Consider the following 22217-nt stretch of genomic DNA (forward strand, 5'->3'; position numbering starts at 1 on the left):
CTGGCCTCTTTTGTAGAGTTCGCCCTAGGTCATTTAGTAGTTACTGTCACATAGCACTGCGGTATCCAAGGACGGGCAACTTTCCTCATGCACAGATTAACCTAAGACATGGGGCCCGGTGGCGATAGGGTTACCCTATGATGGGAAAGGCTGTGACATTAGAGGAACGACCTAAGACAGGAGCCACAGCGGATGGACATAATTACACAGACCTAGTCCAGCCTCATTTTAATAAAACAAAAAGGGGGATATGTGGAGAGCCGTGCCGCAAGCAATTGCCATTATAAGATGGCACTGGCTTCCACTGTGCCTAACTAGTAAACAAGCCTTGTGCGCAAGTGCGAGAGTGAACTCACGCCTAGTCACTGCCCATCTCGGGGCGTAGTAATGATGTGATGGGCAAGCAACAAATCAGGAGCTGACACGCCACATCAGGTGCTGAAACACCATGCTGAGGGCTATATAAGCAGCACCATTTTCCAGGGTCTGGGTCTTCCTTCTTTAAGAAGCAATGAAGCTTGCTGCAGAAGAATCTGGTTGTCCGAGTGTGTTCTTGCCAGCGAGAACGATAGCTCGGGACAAGAGTAGAGGTCTGGAAGGAAGTTTTTCACCCAAACAGACCCAAGAAGCCAGCTGAAGTAGCCATTCTAATATCCAATAAAAAGACTTTCAACCAAATTAATCAAGAGATGGGGAAGTCTAGCTTTTAATCCATGGTGGTCTAGTAAGATTATTTCAATTTTCTTGTGTCTGTTGAGGCTTGCATTGCTATTGACTATACTGTCAATTTTGGAGAAGGTTATGTGAGGTGCTGAGAATAATGAATATTCTTTTGTGGTTGGGTGAAATGTTCTGTAGATGTTCAGTCCTTTTTGAGTCATAACATCAGTTAGTTTCATTATTTCTCTGTTTAGTTTTTGACTAGATGACATGTTGATTGGTGAGAATGGAGTGTTAAGGTCTCCCACTATTAATGTGTGTGATCTAAGCTTTACTAATGTTCCTTTTACAAATGTGTGTGCCCTTGCATTTGGGGCAAAGATGTTTAGAACTTAGATGCCACCCTGGTAGACTTTTCCTTTGACAAGCATGAAGTGTCCTTCCCCATCTAAGATAGGGTGTCACTGGATAGTCCTAGCTGTCTAGAATGTGCTGTGTCCTCCAGCTCATGCTAATCCCCCAGTCTCAGGCTTCTAAGTGTTCAGGCAGATGGCTGGAGAAGGTTTCTTTCACATGTGCACTGGGAAATCTGTTAGTGTCTTTTTTCCTTCCTTTGTGTCTGATTTGATTCTGACTAAATACTATTTTATAAATTTAATTTGGCAATAGAAATAACATTCATTTGGCAATAGAAAAAAAATCAGCTTGAGACATGTGAGAGATTCCTAAATGTTTGGAAATAAAAGCACTCCTAAATGATACAATGATTAAATAAATTTCTAAATATTTTGAGTTGAATTGTGATAAAATTACTGTTTATTAAAATGTATGAGACACAGCTAATGTAGTACCTAGGAGGAAATTTATAGGATTAACACTTGTAATAGAGAATAAAAAATGTCTGTATATCATCTAAGCTTCTATCTTAAGAAGCTAGATAAAGAGAAGAAAGTGAACCCAACTTACAAATTCAGGCAGAAATAAGAATGAAAAAAGAGGGCTGGAAAGATGGCTCAGTGGTTAAGAGCAACGACTGCTCTTCCAGAGGTGCTGAGTTCAATTCCTAGCAACCACATGGTGGCTCACAACCATCTGTAATGGGATATGATGCCCTCTTCTGGTGTGTCTGAAGACAGCTACAGTGTACTCCTATACATAAAATAAATAAATAAATCTTTTTAAAAAAATGTTGTATGTCACTATGCCTATCTTAGATGAGAAAAGGGAAGGGAAGGGAAGGGAAGGGAAGGGAAGGGAAGGGAAGGGAAGGGAAGGGAAGGGAAGGGAAGGGAAGGGAAGGGAAGGGAAGGGAAGGGAAGGGAAGGGAAGGGAAGGGAAGAGAAGAGAAGAGAAGAGAAGAGAAGAGAAGAGAAGAGAAGAGAAGAGAAGAGAAGAGAAGAGAAGAGAAGAGAAGAGAAGAGAAGAAAAGAAAAACTACCAAAGCAAAACCCTGGTTCTGGATAGGAGTATCAATGGTAAGGGAGTTAGTTCATGGATTCTAATGTTAGAAGGCTCAGTGATAGGATGAAGTTCTGGACACTGCCTTCTAACTTAATATTCCAAGTGCAGGGTCAGCAGGTTGGTGAGATAGGGGAGGTGGGTTAGGGGCCATGAAGTAAAGCAGATATGAACTGGGCCTCTAGGGTTATAGACAAGCCCATGGCCTTGTGTTGGGCAATGATGACAGCACTAAGCTTCCTCCAATGTTTAATAAGCCTTATGCCTACTATTTAATTATATTTAATATCATCCTTGTAAAACATGGTTAGGTTGGCTATTACCCCGTTTTACAGTTTAAGAAACTGTTCAAAAGCCAGATGGCTGCCTCAAGGCTATTACATTTGCTGGTGGGAAACTGAGGCCTGTGATCCAGGCTGTAGGCTAAGCCTATGGCTGGTTTTCATAGTTATTCCTGCAAGGTAAATCATAGGATTGAGACAGACTCCATAGCTCATCTAAGACCCCTACCTCTCTAAGTCCTCTGCAATGTGATGGGCTTGGTCCTGTGCAAGTTCTGTGCAGGCATCCATTGATGATGCTATGTGAGCACGAGTACAGTATTCCTGCCCTGTCCAAAAAACAGTTTTACTCTGGTTCTCCCCAACTTCTGACTCTTACATCTTTCTGCCCTCCCTTTTCCACATTGGTTCTTGAGCCCTTCAGAGGAGGGGTGGTATAGATGACCACTCCATGTATTCTTTGTGCTTTAGACCATTCATGAGTTTCTGCAGCATTGTCCACACAAGGACCTCATCTCTGATGAGGTCAGATGACTAGAAGCTGACATCCTTCCCTACAGTGACTGAAAGCACAAAAGTATTAAACCCATTTGTTTAGAAGTGATATTTCATCATCAAAGAAACCTAACTCATGGTGATTTGGAAAAGTAGATACCTTCTAAGAAAATTAGTTACAAATATGACAAGATGTGGAACAAACACTATTGATTAATTTAACAAATATTTATTGAGGTCACCCTGTGTGCTCAGTATACTTGTAGATATAGTTAGGACTGAGAAAGCCATTGTCCTGTTGGTCTTTTCATGTGAATGGGCAGATTATAAGTGGATAAATGAAGCACACTGACAAGTATTCAAAAGACTAAAACATAGAAAAGACAGGGGAAATGCCTTTGGAGGGAGCCTGAAATCTAAGGCTTACCATTATGTAGTTTCTGATATCTGAGGACATTATAAAGGACTTTGAATGACTTAACTTTGTGTTACTCTCCCTACATGTTCACATGGATAAGACCTCCCAGACAAACAGCCTTTCTATCATGGGGCTCAGAACAATTCCTGCTGATGCATACGTGATGGGCTTTAGTTTCCTGGCAGCCACTGGAAGTTAGTGAACAGCCAAATTTGGGAGCCAGGACTCCTATAGTGTTCCCATTTGTCTCTGTTCTGAGGATAGCCCTGTGTGGTGTATGCAGTATTCTCCCTCTAGGCTGCGCTGATAAATCACCATACATGACAGTCTCAGCCTTCCAGGGTCACATGGCATGCATTTGGCCTTCCCCAAACTCTCAGAGTAGGGATCCACCACCACCAACAAGATAAATAGAAGACCATTGGAGCAGTGATGCAGTACAAAGTCTCTGTTTATACTGATGAAAAGTTCTGTAAATGGTAGGTGGAGGTAAGGCTTGCACAACACTGCAAATATGTCAGGCTACTGGCTTGTATGCTCCAAGTGACTGTGTAGGCTGAGTTTACACTGTGTCTGTTCTGACATAACAAAATTACATTGAAAAGGCATTGGAGAGGTGAGTAATAGTCTGAACAGGATTATTGAAGAAAGAACTTTCTGGGATAACACGTGGTAAAGAAAGATGGGGGTGGGGAATGGGAGAGGGGAGAGAGAGAGAGTAGGGGAGAGGGAGCAAGCCATTTGGAGGTCTATGATCCAATGCTGTAATTCTGGCGCAGTGGCACATACCTGTATCCCAGTCCTCAGTGGTGGACAAAGGATGATCAGAAGTTTAAGATCAGCCTTCTCTTACAGTGTGACTTCTTTCATTTTTATGGCTGAAACAATATATTCCACTCCATATGCACCACATTTTCTTTCTTCATTTCTTTGTTGTTGGACACCCAAGGTGGTTCTGTAACTTAGCTCTTGTGAATGGAGCTGCTAGGCATGTTGACTTGAAGTTGTTTGGGGGAAATACTGGGGAAAACAGCCTGTTCATATGAAAGACTCATGCTTGGTGTTGTTGGAAATCTCCATCCCGATTTGCACGGTGGGTCAACTTTACACAGACACCAGCAGTGTGTGAGGATCCCCTTCTGTCCACATCCTTGCCAGCATTTGTTATTTATGTTTCTCAATGACTGCTGTCTGATTGGGTTAGATGGATCTCAACATAGTCTCTTGATTTGTGCTTCTTTGACTGCTGGTGAAGTTGAATTTCTTTCCATGTGTTTATGGGTCGTTTGTATTTCATCTTTTGAAGACTGACCATTCCATTAGCCTACCTATCTACTGCTTTGTTTGAAGCATTCACCATTTTTTAATTCAAGTAGCAGGGTGGTGACAGACTTATGCTGACTTCCAAGTCTAAAGAGTGAAGTATCTCTAGTCATGACTTTAACCACTATGCTATCACTATTGATTGAAGGATGGTTGGTTTTCTAGTTAAATTTTGCTATGCACTTGTCTTAGCTGCTTTTCTTTTGCTGTCAAGACACCATAACCAAGGTAACTTACAGAAGAAAGAGTTTATTGGGGCTTGCAGTTTCAGAGGAGGAGTCCATGGCCATCCTGGTGAGACCGAAGTAGTAGAAAAGAGGGTGTGGCCCTGGAACAGTGTCTGACAGCTCACATCTTAAGACAACAATCATGGGGCAGAGAGAGCTAACTGGGAGAGGTATGGGCTTTTGAAACCTCAAAGCTCACCCCTATCCAAAGTTTTCTTAAGCAGTTCCACCAGCTGGGGACCAATGATTTAAATAAATGAGCCTTGGGGGCCATTCTCATTCAAACCATCATGGTATCTCAATCTATTTAGGCTGCTGTAAAATAAAATTAAAAAAAAACCTAAACTAGATGACTTATAACCAGTAGAAATTTATTTTTGCACAGTTCTAGAGGCTGGGAAGTTCATAATCAGGGATCCAGGAGCTTTGGAGCTATGGTGAAAGCTTGCTTTCTGTTCTGTAGATGGTATCTTTTAGCTATGTCCTCATGGTAGAAAGTGTCTTAGGGTTGATACAGGTGTGATGGAACACCATGACCAAAAGCAAGTTGGGGAGGAAGGGGTTTATTTGGCTTATTATGACAGTTTATGCTTGGCCCAGGGAGTGGCATTATTAGACAGTGTGGCCCTGTTAGAGTGTGACACTGTGGGTGTGGGCTTTAAGACCTTCATCCTAGCTGCCTGGAAGACTGACTTCCACTATTGGCCTTCAGATGAAGATGTAGAACTCTCAGCTCCTCATGCACCATGCCTGCCTGGATGCTGCCATGCTCCTGCCTTGATGATAATGGGCTGAACCTCTGAACCTGTAAGCCAGGCCCAATTAAATGTTGTCCTTATAAAGTTGCCTTGGTCATGGTGTCTGTTCACAGCAGTAAAACCATAGCTAAGACACTTAGGTTTTTACATCACTGTCCATCATTAAAGGAAATCTGAAAGGAGTTTTAAAAGGGCAGGAGCCTGGAGGCAGGAGCTGATGCAGAAGGCATGGAAGAGTGCTGCTTATTGGCTTATTCCTTGTGACTTGTGCAACCTGGTTTCTTATAGAGCCCATGACTACTAACCCAGGACTGGCCCTACACACAATGGACTGGGTTCTCCCACATTAGTCACTGATTAAGAAAATCCCCCACAGGCTTGCCTACAGCCCAATTTTATGGAAGCATTTTCTCAACTGAGGTTCTTTTCTCTCAGATGACTATGTCTTGTGTCAAGCTGATACAAAACTAGCCAGCACAGAAGGATCATAAGGGCTCTTTAGTGCTCTTTCGTAAGTGCAGGAGCATCATTCATGAAGCATATGCCCTCGTGGTGTAATCACATCTTAATGGTAATATCTGCACACTTCCATTGCACAGAATCTCAGTTTTATTCAATATCCATATGCAAACACTTAGACCATGGCCTCGTTTCCCTGTTCCTTTCTGTTTAACTCCATTTCATTCTTTTATGTGTGTTTGCAGACAAAACCGCTTTTATACTTCATCAAGATGCCACCGTGTTACCTGATAATCATGTATCTCCTGGATGAAGACGCCAAAGCTTAAAGAATCCAGAGTCTCACCCAAGGTGAGGATGGCAGACTGTAACCATGCCTGAAGTGCTGGCATGGAAATCCAACAGGCCTGGCCAAGGTCTGGCTCTGCCAATAATTAATGAGAAGTGTCACTTGACACTTAATCTAGTTAAATGCCAAGATCCTCTATCCCCCCTTTCCCATGCAAAAATACATTTTGTTTATTTATGAGCAGATTCATAACTCGGGTGTCCTTTCAATTTCCTGAAGTATTTATTTTTCACGGTTCAGAATCCTGCACACTGCCTAGACGAGGAGAAGTTCATGGCTGGGACTAGCGTCAGCCCTCCTCCCTCACTTGGGGACACTTCAGCTTTTGTCCAAGCTCGCATAACCGAAACCTCAGCTCCCCCATCTCTCACAGAAAGACATTTTTGAAGAGCCCTGAGGCATCTCTTGTCCTCCTACAAAAGTTATGAAAGAAGTCTCGACGGCCAGAGGCCATAGGAAGAGCTCGAGTACCACAGCTTCTCCCTGCCTCGTTGTATTTTCATGACATTTAACGTTCAGGCTGGTCCCAGAGGGAAAGGTGCTTATGAACCGGTTCCTTCCCCTTAACATGATTCTCCTACCACATTGTAGAGACATCATAGAGATGATTTCACAATTGCAGATGGTGTTCTCTACCTGTCCCTCTGAACACACTCAGTTCTATAGTTGTCAGGGAGGCAGTGACCTGTGAAGAGACATTCAGAGTTCCTGGCCTCTCCCCGCACCCCAGGTCCCTAGGGAATGGGACAATAACTCGAAGTTTCCTTGAGTTTACTTAACCATCTCAAGGTTGTTGGTAGTAACTTTAATGGAACAAAACTGAGCAAGACATAAATAATCCCCTTGACCTTGAGATTCAACCATAGCCCTAAAACATTGCAATGGGAAGCAAATCCTTACATGCATGACACGGTTGACAAAGCAAACCGGGTTTGTTTTCAAAATCATTTATTTTTAAATTGGCACAAAGTTGTACATTACCATCGAATACGGAGTGATGTTCTAAAGTGAAGAGGGTCGGATGTTTTCACTCTTAATTTATGTCTTGGTTTTGGAATTGCTTTTAACGAACACTAGAAAGAGCATACCCAGATGTCAGCATCTTTACTGGTAATGAAGTGTTGACAATAAAGTTACTGATGATGTAAGGCTGTGGCTCAGCTATAGAGTGCCTGCCTAGTATGCACAGAACACCCTGGTTCAAAGCCTATCACTGCATCAACCGGGCATGATGCTTAGCTGTAATCCTGTAATTTGGGAGGTGAAGGAGAGAGAGTGGCAAGTTCAAAGTCATCCTCAGCTGCCAGTAAGTCTCCAGGTTAACAATAAAAAAAGGTTACTGATAATCAATTGAGAGACTGGGTGTGGTGTGTGTCTTTAATTCTAGCACGCATAAGGAAGAGGCACATGAATCTCTGTGAGACTTTGTGATACTACACAGGCTACAGTGGCTGCATCCTCTTTTTGTCTCACCTGGTAACCATGGTAACAGAGGGACCAATGAAAATAAGTATTTCTCATCTTATACTGAGGGAGGCTTTCTAGCACCATATTAGCAACATTTTTCTGCTGTTGAAGGATACTTGATCGCACTGTAAACCCCCGGTTTTGTATTATTTACTGAAAAACCCTGTATCTAGGTGTGGCATGGCTCAGCCCTTAGCACACACCTTTAATCCTTCTGGTTGGAATACAGACAGACCCTTAGTACACACCCTTAGTCCCAAACAATAAAGGTAAAGTTAGTTTGTAGAAGGAAGCACCCATGTTTGAAAGTGATGTCTAATTGAGTGGCAGACAAAGTGACACATCAGAGAATGATTTGACAGAATAGGAGATGCCCAACTCTCATGAGAGGAAAGGGAAGCTACTTGAGGGAGCAATGCAGAGAGAGAGAGAGAGAGAGAGAGAGAGAGAGAGAGAGAGAGAGAGAGGGCCAGTTTTACCAAATCTATAGAGAGACAGGATAAAGAGAGAGACAATGTAGACACAGGTGAAGACAGAAAGATCCAGAGAATGACAATGACCAGAAGATTAGAACATATGCCTAAGGTAGTATTAGGCCAAGCAAAGCAATTCAGTCAGAGACTGAGAGAGAAGCGAGATTTCATCAGTCAGTTTGGAGAGGAGTTTGAGCCAGAGCCACTGAGTGGAACCAGCCAGCCAGAGTTTAGAAAGAGCTTGAAAGGATGAACTCATTCAGCAGTAAGTCTCAGAGGCTGAGAACATTCTAGGCCTAGGTAAGATTGTATGGAGGCTACAAGTTTCCAGGACTAGGCCTAGGTTAGCAGACAGAGGCAGAAAGCCTCCGAGATGACAATTACATCAGACAAATAAAAGATACTTGTATATTCTCCCACCGTGAATTTTCTCTGCCACCGCCTTAGCAAAAAGATGCATGCTATCCAGGTCAGGTGAATAGTTCTAGTCCTGAGTAGTTCACAATTTGCTGTGGAGGCTTCAACATCATTTAGATTATTTCCTGTCACCTTTACAAAATCCTTGTGATTGAGAGCCCTAATTAACATTTTATTGACTGAGCCTTGTTAACAAAAGCTATTGGGGGGGGGGGTTGGCTTCCTTGCCTCAGATGCTTGCCTGGCACTGAGGGAAGATCTCTCTCTCTGCTCTGTCCTATCTGATCTCCCAGCTGTCTGGTCCTTGACTTGGCCTTGGCTTCTGGCTACCCTGCTTCTTCCTGGGGCTGTTCCTGGGTCCAGGCATGAGTAGTGCCTGGTGCTACTGGTGGGTGGAAGTTATCCTTTGAGAGAGGCTCTGTGAGTTTGGCAGTCTCTGCATGTGGATGAGTGTATCCCCGCTTGAGGGAGTTTGTCACTGAACAGCTAACAAAAGCAGCAAGATAGGTTCTAAACCATTGGTTCTCAACTTTCCTAATGCCACAAGCATTTAGGTTAGGACTCCACTTCTTAGCCCAGTACCGGTATCTCAATGATATACTGTAAAGGTCATTCTTTGGGGGGTTTTCTAAGCCCCTTTTGTTCTCAAATAACTGCTGGGAGTTACCCCACCCATTCCAGCCAGTTTTAGCTCCCAGATAAAGACACAGAGACCTCACCTTTTTATGAATGAGCTGCAAGCCTAAGCTGGCAGGTTATGGGCTATTCTAACCCTCTAAGGCTGCTTGTTTCCCAGCCATGTGGTCCTTTACCTTCAATCTGAGTCTTGCTCTGCCTCTCTCTGATCCGTGTGTGTCCTCATGGAGACTCCTTGGTAACCTGCTCATAGCCGGTTCCTCATCATCTCTCCACCCTTTCCTCTCCCTATAGTCCTCACTTTTCCCCTTTCTCATCTCTCTGGGAAACCCCTCCATCACCCACTGAAATCCGAAGTCCCACCTTATTCTCTTCTGCCCAGCTAATTGGCTGATCAGCTTCTTTATTTACCAATCAGAAAGTGACAGAGAAAAATGTTTACAAGAGGCAAAGAGAGGTGATGCTTCATAAAAATAACAACACCAAAGTCTGCCCTGTTCTCAACTCTCTGCCAATATAGAAATCAGCATTGAATAACACAAAGACAACTTTTTTTGATTTTTTAAAAATATTTTTTATTACATATTTTCCTCAATTACATTTCCAATGCTATCCCAAAAGTCCCCCATACCCTCCCCCCCCCACTTCCCTATCCACCCATTCCCATTTTTTTGGCCCTGGCGTTCCCCTGTACTGGGGCATATACAGTTTGCGTGTCCAATGAGCCTCTCTTTCCAGTGATGGCCGACTAGGCCATCTTTTGATACATATGCAGCTAGAGTCAAGAGCTCCGGGGTACTGGTTAGTTCATAATGTTGTTCCACCTATAGGGTTGCAGATCCCTTTAACTCCTTGGCTACTTTCTCTAGCTCCTCCATTGGGAGCCCTGTGATCCATCCAATAGCTGACTGTGAGCATCCACTTCTGTGTTTGCTAGGTCCCGGCATAGTCTCACTAGAGACAGCTATATCTGGGTCCTTTCAGCAAAATCTTGTTAGTGTATGCAATGGTGTCAGCGTTTGGAAGCTGATTATGGGGTGGATCCCTGGATATGGCAGTCTCTAGATGGTCCATCCTTTCGTCTCAGCTCCAAACTTTGTCTCTGTAACTCCTTCCATGGGTGTTTTGTTCCCAATTCTAAGGAGGGGCATAGTGTCCACACTTCAGTCTTCATTCTTCTTGAGTTTCATGTGTTTAGCAAATTGTATTTTATATCTTGGGTATCCTAGGTTTTGGGCTAATATCCACTTATCAGTGAGTACATATTGTGTGAGTTCCTTTGTGAATGTGTTACCTCACTCAGGATGATGCCCTCCAGGTCCATCCATTTGCCTAGGAATTTCAAAAATTCATTCTTTTTAATAGCTGAGTAGTACTCCATTGTGTAAATGTACCACATTTTCTGTATTCATTCCTCTGTTGAGGGGCATCTGGGTTCTTTCCAGCTTCTGGCTATTATAAATAAGGCTACTATGAACATAGTGGAGCATGTGTCCTTCTTACCAGTTGGGACATACACAGCACACAAAACCATCTTCCAACAATATACCCTCAGGCTAACTTGCAGTCATATTAAGGAAGGACAGACCCTTATGGTTCCATGTCTTTGCTTTCTGAGACCCCTTGATGTCTAATACACAGAATATCAGTTGGGCTGCCCTAAATCCTTTAAGACAAGCATAGGCATAAGTGTCACTCATTTTGTATTAAATATTGCACTTCCATTGTTATTAAGTATTGGATAGGAACAATTTATGAGAAGGGTTTTGGGTGGTATAAAAAGTGTGTATCTAAACATCCTGCATGTTCCGCTTTTTGGCCAATGGGGAACCTGTTAGGTTACAGGGTAAAAATGCTGCTGTTGATGATAGCATCAAGACAGATCATAGAGCACAAACATAAACTGTGTTCCCAGAAAGGAACATAGGAAAGGCCAGAACACTGCACAGAAGATTGCTCGTTGCCTGGGTAACCTAACAACCATACAGGATAAGGAGTAAAAGAGACAGGAGGTGAGAACATGAAGGCCAAGATCTATAAGATACTCAGAGGCCTTCCCTGACAGCATCCAGACCTCAGATAGAAAACACCTGGGGCTGTGCTCTGGAATTTTGTTTAGGAGATCGCACCAGGGAGTGATCAAAGCGAAAAAACAAAGTCCTTGTTCTTCATTGCACAAATCTACCACTTAGATGAGCCCAGGAGAAAGCTACAGGCTCACCTCATTCTTGTACAGGAGTTTCTATTTCTACGTCCAGCAATCCTTAGACATACAAGATTATAGGTCTGATTTGTTTTTTGCAGGTTCTCTCAGGTTTGCTCTGAAGTGAATGCTTAACTTAGTCACTTTTTTATTGCTATGAAGAGGCATCATGACCAAAGCAACCCTTAAAAGAAAGTGTTAAATCAGGGCTGGCTTACCTTTTCAGGGGTGTAGCCTAATATCATTATGGTGGAGAACATGGCACTGGGACCGTAGCTGGGAGCTACCTGATCCATTGCTGAGAGACAGACACTGGGCTTGGTGTTGGCATTTGAAATGTCAAGGCCCACCAACCCCACCTCCCCTTGTAACATTTTCTTCAACAAAGCCACACCTACTCTAACAAGGCCACACCTCCAAATCCTAATCCTTCTCAAATAGTACCACTCCCTGATAACTAAGCAGTTACATATATGAGCCATTTTATATTGGGGCCATTCAAACCACCACATTGTTGTTCTTTTTTTTTCTTAGTATGTTTTCCTTTCATTGAAAATAGATTTTTTTCAAGCAATATATTCTCATTATTGTTTCCCTTCTCTCAACTCCTCCTATTTCCTCCCTACCTCCAAACTCCACTGGATCCACACCAGTTCTGTCTCTTGTTAGAAAACAAACTGGCACCTAGGGAATAGTAATAAAGTAAGAAAAATTAAAAACCAAACAAATCAGATTAGAACTAAACAAACAGGAGAAACCGAGCCAAAGAAAACACACAAGAAAAAAGAAGTATAGTTAGAGTTCACACACACGTACACACAATGCCACAAAAACACGACTAGGAGCCATGATAGATGCAAAGGACCTGTAAGGTGTATATATATATATATATATGTGTGTGTGTGTGTGTGTGTGTGTGTGTGTGTGTATATAGAGAGAGATACACACATATAAAATGTATATATAGTATATATGTTATACATAATGTATAAATAATATGTGTTATATATAATATATTATATATATAATATAAAAAATTTAAATATGTCCTGACAGAACATTATGAGACCTCCAAAGATGTCACTGAATTTGCTTTGTGTTGTCCATCTAATGCTGGTCATGGGGCCTGCCTTTAAGAGTGGTTTGTTTTTTTCAGTGAGACTTCATGGAGAAAACTAAGTTTTCTTTTTTGAGGGGTCATCAGCTGGAGATAGCGTCTGGGTTAGGGGTGGGCCCATGTGTCCACTTCTCCTCTCAACTCTAGGACCCCATTTGGTGCAGGCCATGTGTATGCTGCCTCAGTCTCTGTGTGTTCATACGTGTGTCAGTTGTGCTGTGTTTAGAAGGCCTTGTTTCCTTGGTGTGACTTCTGTTAACTTATATGTGCTCGCTCTCTCTCCCCCCTCCCTAGTTCCCTATACATGTTAGCAGCTCACCAAATGTTTGAATACACACTGGTCCATCTTTCTCCATCATTGGAGTTCCCCAAGTTAACTCTGCCTTCAGAAGAAAATAAAGACTCATCGCCACTACTAAGTCAAAATGATGCTCAGCCGAGTCTAGAGCAGCGCTTCTCAACCTGCGAATCCTCGTCCCTCGGAGGGGGTGCGAAGGACCCTTTCACAGGGGTCACATAGCAGATGTCCTGCATATCAGATGTTTACGTTAGTAGTCATAACAGCAAAATTATGGTTATAAGGAATCAGTGAGAGGTTGGAGAGAAGGCTCAATGGTTAAGAGCACTGACTGCTCTTCCAGAGGTCCTGAGTTTAATTCCCAGCAACCACATGGTGGCTCACAACCATCTGTAATGGGGATCCGATGCCCTCTTCTGGTGTGTCTGAAGACAGTGACAGTCTACTCACATACATGAAATAAATAAATAAATAAATAAATCTTAAAAAAAAGAGAGAGAGAGAAGCAATGAGAATAATTTTAGGCTTGGGTGTGTGTGTCACCACAGCATGTGGAACTGTATTAAAGGGTCACAGCATTAGGAAGGTTGAGGACCATTGCTCTAGATGGATTCCTAAAACATAATTCTAGCAAGCCGTGAAGGAGGATGCCAATGTTGGGAAAGTAGTGTGACATTCCAGAGAGGCCTCCCAGAAAGGGACAATATTCACAAGTAGTCATGCGTCTAATGAGAAATGGGGCTTGCACTCCCTCTCTTGCAAGGAACACTTGTGTCTCTTTGTCCTACAGAAGAGTGACCATGTTATGTGACAGTGGGTCCTGGGAGATCAATACCAGTTCTGTCTGATGACTAGAATACATGTCTCTGAGACTGAGCGGCCAAGTAAGAAGTATGACTCCTCATTCTATCACACTAGGAGGAAGTCCAGTACACACACTATTCAGCAGACCGAGCTGGTACCCTAGCACAGGAATAAGACCTGAGTGAAAACAGGAAGCTGTCTGATCTGACCCACAGCTGATCCTAGTGCCACAGCTGATCCTGGTGCCACAGCTGATCCTGGTGCCACAGCTGATCCTGGTGCCACAGCTGATCCTGGTGCCACAGCTGATCCTGGTGCCACAGCTGATCCTGGTGCCACAGCTGATCCTAGTGCCACAGCTGATCCTCTGGAAGACTAGCACACCCTTAACTGCTGGGTCATCTCTTCAAAACTCCTAATCTGAGTTCTTGGTGCTTGACAAAACAGTTCTTTTTTTCATGGTGTTAAATTCAGGTTCCTTTAACACAAAACAATGGGTAGCTGGGCCTCTTGGTTTGATAGATGCTGGGTTTCAGATCATTCTAATCGTATTGTTTTAAAAATCATCATGTGGTCTGTGGTGATTCCCTGCAGGCTTCTCTGCAGGCAGGGAAAAAAAAAAAAAACAACCAAAAAACAATCCACAAAGAGATAAGACTGGAACTCAGCTCAGCACAGTTTTATTGTAACCGCTGCTGGGACAGGACCTCAAGAGTCTGGCTCAGAACACTTTTCTTTAGCCCTATTTAAGCACAGCAGAATTTTAGAGAAAAAAAAAGTATTCAGATAACAATGACACAACAATTTAAGACATACTTACAGTGAGATTCTTCACAGAGTGCGTCTGGCTTCTTTCCCAAGAATAGATACCAATGACTCAGAGATAGTGCCCAGGATTTAGGGTCCAGAGATCTTGGCTGAGGTGAACACAACACCTATGGGTGTCTGGATTGCCTTGTCCTAAGATAACACAGAAGTCACTTAGTCTGTCGTAAAGCACAAATGACACTGCTCATGGGTGGGATTAACAATCCAAAAACAATGCTCAAGATGTCAGGGAAACAGTCTGAGATAAGAGAAGACATAAACTGTGGGAGACATGGGCAGAGCCTGTCTCATCAGATGGCAAAGGATCACGAGGCTGTAAAACCACATCGTTTCTGGCATTCCAGGAAGAGCAGCTACACACCTCACTCCACTGAAGATCTAAGCTGTGTGTTTCTCTTTCCTGGATTCTCCAGTGTGCACAAGGCCTATCTTGCCCTCCAAAGTGGTCCATTAGCTAGATATAGGGTAAACATACACTGTCAAGAATGATGCACAGGGCTGGGGCTATAGCTCAAGTGGTCAAGCACTTTCCTGTGTGTATGACACAGTAGGTTTAACTGTTGTGGAGGGGGAAAGGAATGACATACTTTATCACAACCCAGACAGTGAATCCACACTGTATTGTTTACTTTTGGATTACTGAGACTAAAAAAATATCCTTGACAGAAACAACTTAAGGGAAGAAAGATTTATTTTGGCTCACTGTTCCAGAAGTATTTTAGTATCTCTTAGAGGGGAAGATTCAATGGTGGAAATAGTCCATGGCAGCGGAAGCATGCACTGGTAGCTGTTCACAGGACAGTGGACAGGAAGCAGAGAGAGAACAAGATGGAAATGTGTGGCTGGCTATACCGTTCACGGGCTCACACTTGTGACTAACTTCTGCCAGCCAGGACCCATGTCCTAAAGGCTCCTCAGCCTTCAGTCGGTGCCAGACTACTCTTCATCATGTGGGATGCTACTACACTGGCAAATGGGGAAGAAAAAGACATCAATATTCTTACTCAGAGCTGGACTCTGTATGCTGCTACACTGACTGGCAGGTAAGATGTGCCCGTTACTGCATTAGCGGCATGACTGTTTCAGGATGAACCAACCACATCCTGATTGGCTTCGAGGCCTGTTCCTCAGAATGGAACTCAGGCCTAACACTCTAAACATCGTCACAACTGGTTGTGGGCCACAGTTAGTGCAGAGACTCATAACTTGTCGAAATGAATGCTCTGTCCTAAATGGGACACCCATAGCAACCTTCCCTATCATAAAATTCAGGTAGCATCACGGAAAAGAAGGCAGATGCTTCCATGGGTAGGTTGCCCGTGTTCCAGTAGATGGCCGCACATCTATGCACATATGGACAACACTAACTGGACTCACTGGGTTATAATAAGGGCATGAATTTGAGAAGAGGCCATGTCGGGAGAGGTCCAGGGAGAATTGGGGGTAGGTGGATACTATCCAAACACATCGAATATATCTTTGAAATTCTCAAAGAATAAGTAAAAAAAAAAAAAAGTACTAAACTAGTAGTGCCACAGGGTAGAGACTGAGCATACAAAACGTTGTCCTAAGAGCCACATCTCAGATTCAAACCACAGCACCTATAAGTACTACCGCTAGATGGGTGAGAGGCTTGGTGTTGTATGGCTTCTTCATTTAGTTGTGAGAGACTGCACTAGATGACCTTCACAGAATTTGTGCTGGAATGTATCAGGAGCTGAATGAAAAACAAACAAACAAACAAAACGAACCAACAAACCAACAAACCAACCTGTTATCCCACTCCAGAGTTTATAGTGGCATTACTTATAATAGCTAGAACACAGAGACAGCCTATGTACATTCACAGACCTGTGGAAATGCAAAATGTGGTGAACTCCGACAAAGGATGCTGTTCAGCATGAAGAAGGTGTTAAGTACTAGAGCCTGGCTCGAAATCTTCCCCCTTACCAAGAGAAGACAGACAGGCACAAAGGGACAGATGTTATATAAATGTACTCCCATGGGTCACCTAAAGTAGGGAACCTCAGAAACCAGAGTAGAAGTTACCTGAGAGGGACTGTAGAGTTATTGCTTAATGGGTTCAGAGTTCTGTTTGAGATGACAAAAGTTCTGAACATGAACCTTTGCAAAAGTGCTAATGTTGTGCAATTAGATTATGTAAGATGGCTTAAATGTGAAATGTAAAGTTTGTCATGGATGTTTTGCCATAATAAGAACTTAGTGTTATTCCGTGAAGCTCCTTCCCTGGAGCCTGACCTCCCCTCACAAGAAAGAAGGACAGATGCCCTAGTCCCATCCTGCCATCACCCAGGGGGCTCTGGAAATAGATTCTGTTTCATGATTGGTCCCCCAACGCAACCCAGCCTGTTCATCTCAACTGTGGATATTTCCAGATGCACTGGGAAAGAACTGAGGGGCTTATGTGATTATTTGATTCTTAACATCTTCACTTTGGGGGAAAAAATCTCCAAAGCTCAAAAGACCATATTCTATGAGGGGTTGGGGTAAGGGGGGAAGCAATCTGGCTAGTCTTTAAGGTTGACTGAGACCCAGCCTGGTGTTTCTTCTTACAGGTGGTAGTCAGCTTGCCTCTATAAATCTTAATTTAAATTTGTCACTTTTGTGTTCATCTGGGGAACAAGGAATTTCTAGAAGCAGAAAATGGCAGCCACTATTAGCTTATTGGAAGTGGCATGAACTATGAAGGCAGTCCAGTTGCAATGTGTTTTGATGTGACCCGACCAGTAGAGGTTTACTGAACATAAAACCCAATGGCCTGGACTTGATTCAAGACCAACCATGAGCCCCATCAAGTCATCAAATTTATCTCTGTTCTTTATTTGTTTCATCTAGATAAGGCAATTGGGAGAGATAAACTCTAAAGTGTCTTCCCTGGGTCTATGAGTCAGCTACTCTTGGACTGTATATTCTTTTTGTTCATTTAGGAATAAGGAAGTAGCCATAGTACTGAAGATTATGGCATATAGACCACATCTGTTTTCTCTCTATGAGCCTATTCTGTCTTCTGTGAATAATACTGTGTAAACATTGTGTGGAGATAATACTTTTTTTTGCATTCAGCTCATGAGTGACCCATGAAGCTCACAGATTCCTTGACAGGTGATGTCTCTCATAACTAGATGACAGACACAAAAGGACACAAAATACCAAACGCCTCACCAGTGGTAATACAAAAGCCATGCGCTGGGGCTTGAATCTGCTGTGACAGGCCTATGATCCCACCTACTCAGGAAGCAGAGACAAGAGGGTCGCAAGTTCAAGACCAGTCTGGGCCACTTAACAAGACCCTCTTGAAATAAAAATACAAAGACGGCTGGGGATAGCTTAGAAATTTCTTGTCTTGAATAATAAAGCAAAAGTACCAAACAAGTAGAAAATAAGGATTGTAAAGACAATATATAACATTATATAACATTACATATATTATATATGCATACATATATGCATATATATAATAAGTTTTAGCACAGACTTGTCTCATTGGAGTTGAAGCTATGTCATTCTAGTCTATTTCCACTCCTCCCTCCCCTGCCATCCCCGCAGCTTCTGGACAAGTTTGCCAACAGTCCATAGGTGTCAGTCCCTCTCTGGCACTACTCTTCACGAAACTGCTTTGCCTGGGCAATAGGACCTACCTGGGGTGGGGGGTGGAGAGGGTTAGTGAGAGCACACTGCACTCAAAGACAGATCCACAGGAGAACCGAAATATCGTATCCCCTTCACTCTGCCTCACAACAACTCCAAAAGGTCCCTGGCTTCCGATTTATGGGCTATGTGCAAGCACCGTGTCTGTCTGTCTGTCTGTCAGCTGGAGAATTCGTTCCTTCTGACACTGAGGTCAGACAGCACAGTGCAGCTTCCATTGCGGTGAGACACACACACAGGCTAGTTTGATACACATCGGAAAATAACAGAGGAGATCCTCAGGGCACAGGGTCTTTGGTGAGACTGAGTTACAGCCTCATTTCTCCCTCCGCTCCGTTTGGCTTCTCTGCTTCCTCCCACAGGAGGTGTTGGTCCTAAGGGCATCCTGCAAGGAAAGCCTGCATGTTCGCTTAGGTTTTGATTCTGTTTCCTAGGCAACGCAACTTGTATCACGCATTAGCTCTGCCAATGGCATAATGGAGCAGATCAAGTATTAGGAAGCTTTAGAGAGGGATGTTTCTGTGGTCATCCACGCAGAAAACAATAGAACCAAGTTTTAAGTCCAGGTATTCTAGTTCTGGATCCCTGTTCCAAGCTAGTCTACAACTTGATTTCTTTGATTTTTGCATCATTTAAGAATAATCATACAGGTATGTATATATATATATATGTATATATATGTATGTATATATACATATATACATACACACATACAAGTATATATACACACATACAAGTATATATATATACACACATGCTTGTATGATATATATGTGTGTGTGTGTGTGTATGTATATTCTGAATATTTTGCATGTCTCCATGCACACCTATAAATGTGAATGCAAGTGTAGACCCAATAAAATGACTTTCAAAATAAGTCAGTGGGACTCGAGCCCCGGGCTACCTTGCCAGCAGAGTCTTGCCCAACACCCGCAAGGGCCCACACGGGACTCCCCGCGGGATCCTAAGACCTCTGGTTAGTGGAACACAGCGCCTGCCCCAATCCAATCGTGCGGAACCTGAGACTGCGGTACATAGGGAAGCAGGCTACCCGGGCTTGATCTGGGGCACAAACCCCTTCCGCTCCAGTCGAGCCCCGAGCTACCTTGCCAGCGGAGTCGCCTGACACCCGCAAGGGCCCACACAGGATTCCACACGAGATCCTAAGACCTCTAGTGAGTGGAACACAACTTCTGCCAGGAGTCTGGTTCGAACACCAGATATCTGGGTACCTGCCCTGCAAGAAGAGAGCTTGCCTGCAGAGAATACTCTGCCCACTGAAACTAAGGAGAGTGCTACCCTCCAGGTCTGCTTATAGAGGCTAACAGAGTCACCTGAAGAACAAGCTCTTAACAGTGACAACTAAAACAGCTAGCTTCAGAGATTACAAGATGGCGAAAGGCAAACGTAAGAATCCTACTAACAGAAATCAAGACCACTCACCATCATCAGAATGCAGCACTCCCACCCCACCTAGTCCTGGGCACCCCAACACAACCAAAAATCTAGACCCAGATTTAAAAACATTTCTCATGATGATGATAGAGGACATCAAGAAGGACTTTCATAAGTCACTTAAAGAATTACAGGAGAGCACTGCTAAAGAGTTACAGGCCCTTAAAGAAAAGCAGGAAAACACAGCCAAACAGGTAGAAATCATTAAAGAAAAACAGGAAAACACATCCAAACAGGTGATGGAAATGAACAAAACCATACTAGAACTAAAAGGGGAAGTGGACACAATAAAGAAAACCCAAAGCGAGGCAACGCTGGAGATAGAAACCCTAGGAAAGAGATCTGGAACCATAGATGCGAGCATCAGCAACAGAATACAAGAAATGGAAGAGAGAATCTCAGGTGCAGAAGATTCCATAGAGAACATCGACACAACAGTCAAAGAAAATACAAAATGCAAAAGGATCCTAACTCAAAACATCCAGGTAATCCTGGACACAATGAGAAGACCAAACCTACGGATAATAGGAATTGATGAGAATGAAGATTTGCAACTTAAAGGGCCAGGTAATATCTTCAACAAAATAATAGAAGAAAACTTCCCAAACATAAAAAAAGAGATGCCCATGATCATACAAGAAGCCTACAGAACTCCAAATAGACTGGACCAGAAAAGAAATTCCTCCCGACACATAATAATCAGAACAACAAATGCACTAAATAAAGATAGAATATTAAAAGCAGTAAGGGAGAAAGGTCAAGTAACATATAAAGGAAGGCCTATCAGAATTACACCAGACTTTTCACCAGAGACTATGAAAGCCAGAAGAGCCTGGACAGATGTTATACAGACACTAAGAGAACACAAATGCCAGCCCAGGCTACTATACCCGGCCAAACTCTCAATTACCATAGATGGAGAAACCAAAGTATTCCACGACAAAAACAAATTCACACAATATCTTTCCACGAATCCAGCCCTTCAAAGGATAATAACAGAAAAGAAGCAATACAAAGACGGAAATCACGCCCTAGAACAACCAAGAAAGTAATCATTCAACAAACCAAAAAGAAGACAGCCACAAGAACAGAATGCCAACTCTAACAACAAAAATAAAAGGAAGCAACAATTACTTTTCCTTAATATCTCTTAATATCAATGGACTCAATTCCCCAATAAAAAGACATAGACTAACAGACTGGCTACACAAACAGGACCCAACATTCTGCTGCTTACAGGAAACCCATCTCAGGGAAAAAGACAGACACTACCTCAGAGTGAAAGGCTGGAAAACAATTTTCCAAGCAAATGGACTGAAGAAACAAGCTGGAGTAGCCATTTTAATATCGGATAAAATCGACTTCCAACCCAAAGTTATCAAAAAAGACAAGGAGGGACACTTCATACTCATCAAAGGTAAAATCCTCCAAGAGGAACTCTCAATTCTGAATATCTACGCACCAAATGCAAGGGCAGCCACATTCATTAGAGACACTTTAGTAAAGCTCAAAGCATACATTGCACCTCACACAATAATAGTGGGAGACTTCAACACACCACTTTCTTCAAAGGACAGATCGTGGAAACAGAAACTAAACGGGGACACAGTGAAACTAACAGAAGTTATGAAACAAATGGACCTGACAGATATCTACAGAACATTTTATCCTAAAACAAAAGGATATACCTTCTTCTCAGCACCTCACGGGACCTTCTCCAAAATTGACCATATAATTGGTCACAAAACAGGCCTCAATAGATACAAAAATATTGAAATTGTCCCATGTATCCTATCAGACCACCATGGCCTAAGACTGATCCTCAATAACAACATAAATAATGGAAAGCCAACATTCACGTGAAAACTGAATAACACTCTTCTCAATGATACCTTGGTCAAGGAAGGAATAAAGAAAGAAATTAAAGACTTTTTAGAGTTTAATGAAAATGAAGCCACAACGTACCCAAACCTATGGGACACAATGAAAGCATTTCTAAGAGGGAAACTCATAGCTCTGAGTGCCTCCAAGAAGAAACGGGAGACAGCACATACTAGCAGCTTGACAACACATCTAAAAGCCCTAGAAAAAAAGGAAGCAAATTCACCCAAGAGGAGTAGACGGCAGGAAATAATCAAACTCAGGGGTGAAATCAACCAAGTGGAAACAAGAAGAACTATTCAAAGAACTAACCAAACGAGGAGTTGGTTCTTTGAGAAAATCAACAAGATAGATAAACCCTTAGCTAGACTCACTAAAGGGCACAGGGACAAAATCCTAATTAACAAAATCAGAAATGAAAAGGGAGACATAACAACAGATCCTGAAGAAATCCAAAACACCATCAGATCCTTCTACAAAAGGCTATACTCAACAAAACTGGAAAACCTGGACGAAATGGACAAATTTCTGGACAGATACC

General features: G+C 42.8%; 1 long non-coding RNA gene across 1 annotated transcript; it reads left to right on the forward strand.

The window, feature by feature from the left end:
* The first annotated feature begins 3824 nt into the window (after positions 1–3824).
* On the forward strand, positions 3825–7784 carry Gm30931. The gene is made up of 3 exons (XR_378933.2): positions 3825–3928; positions 6325–6430; positions 6669–7784. It is a non-coding gene; the product is annotated as a predicted gene, 30931 (long non-coding RNA).
* The last annotated feature ends 14433 nt before the right edge of the window (positions 7785–22217 follow it).

Source organism: Mus musculus, chromosome 8, assembly GCF_000001635.26.
Source record: "Mus musculus strain C57BL/6J chromosome 8, GRCm38.p6 C57BL/6J".
Lineage (NCBI taxonomy): Eukaryota > Metazoa > Chordata > Mammalia > Rodentia > Muridae > Mus > Mus musculus.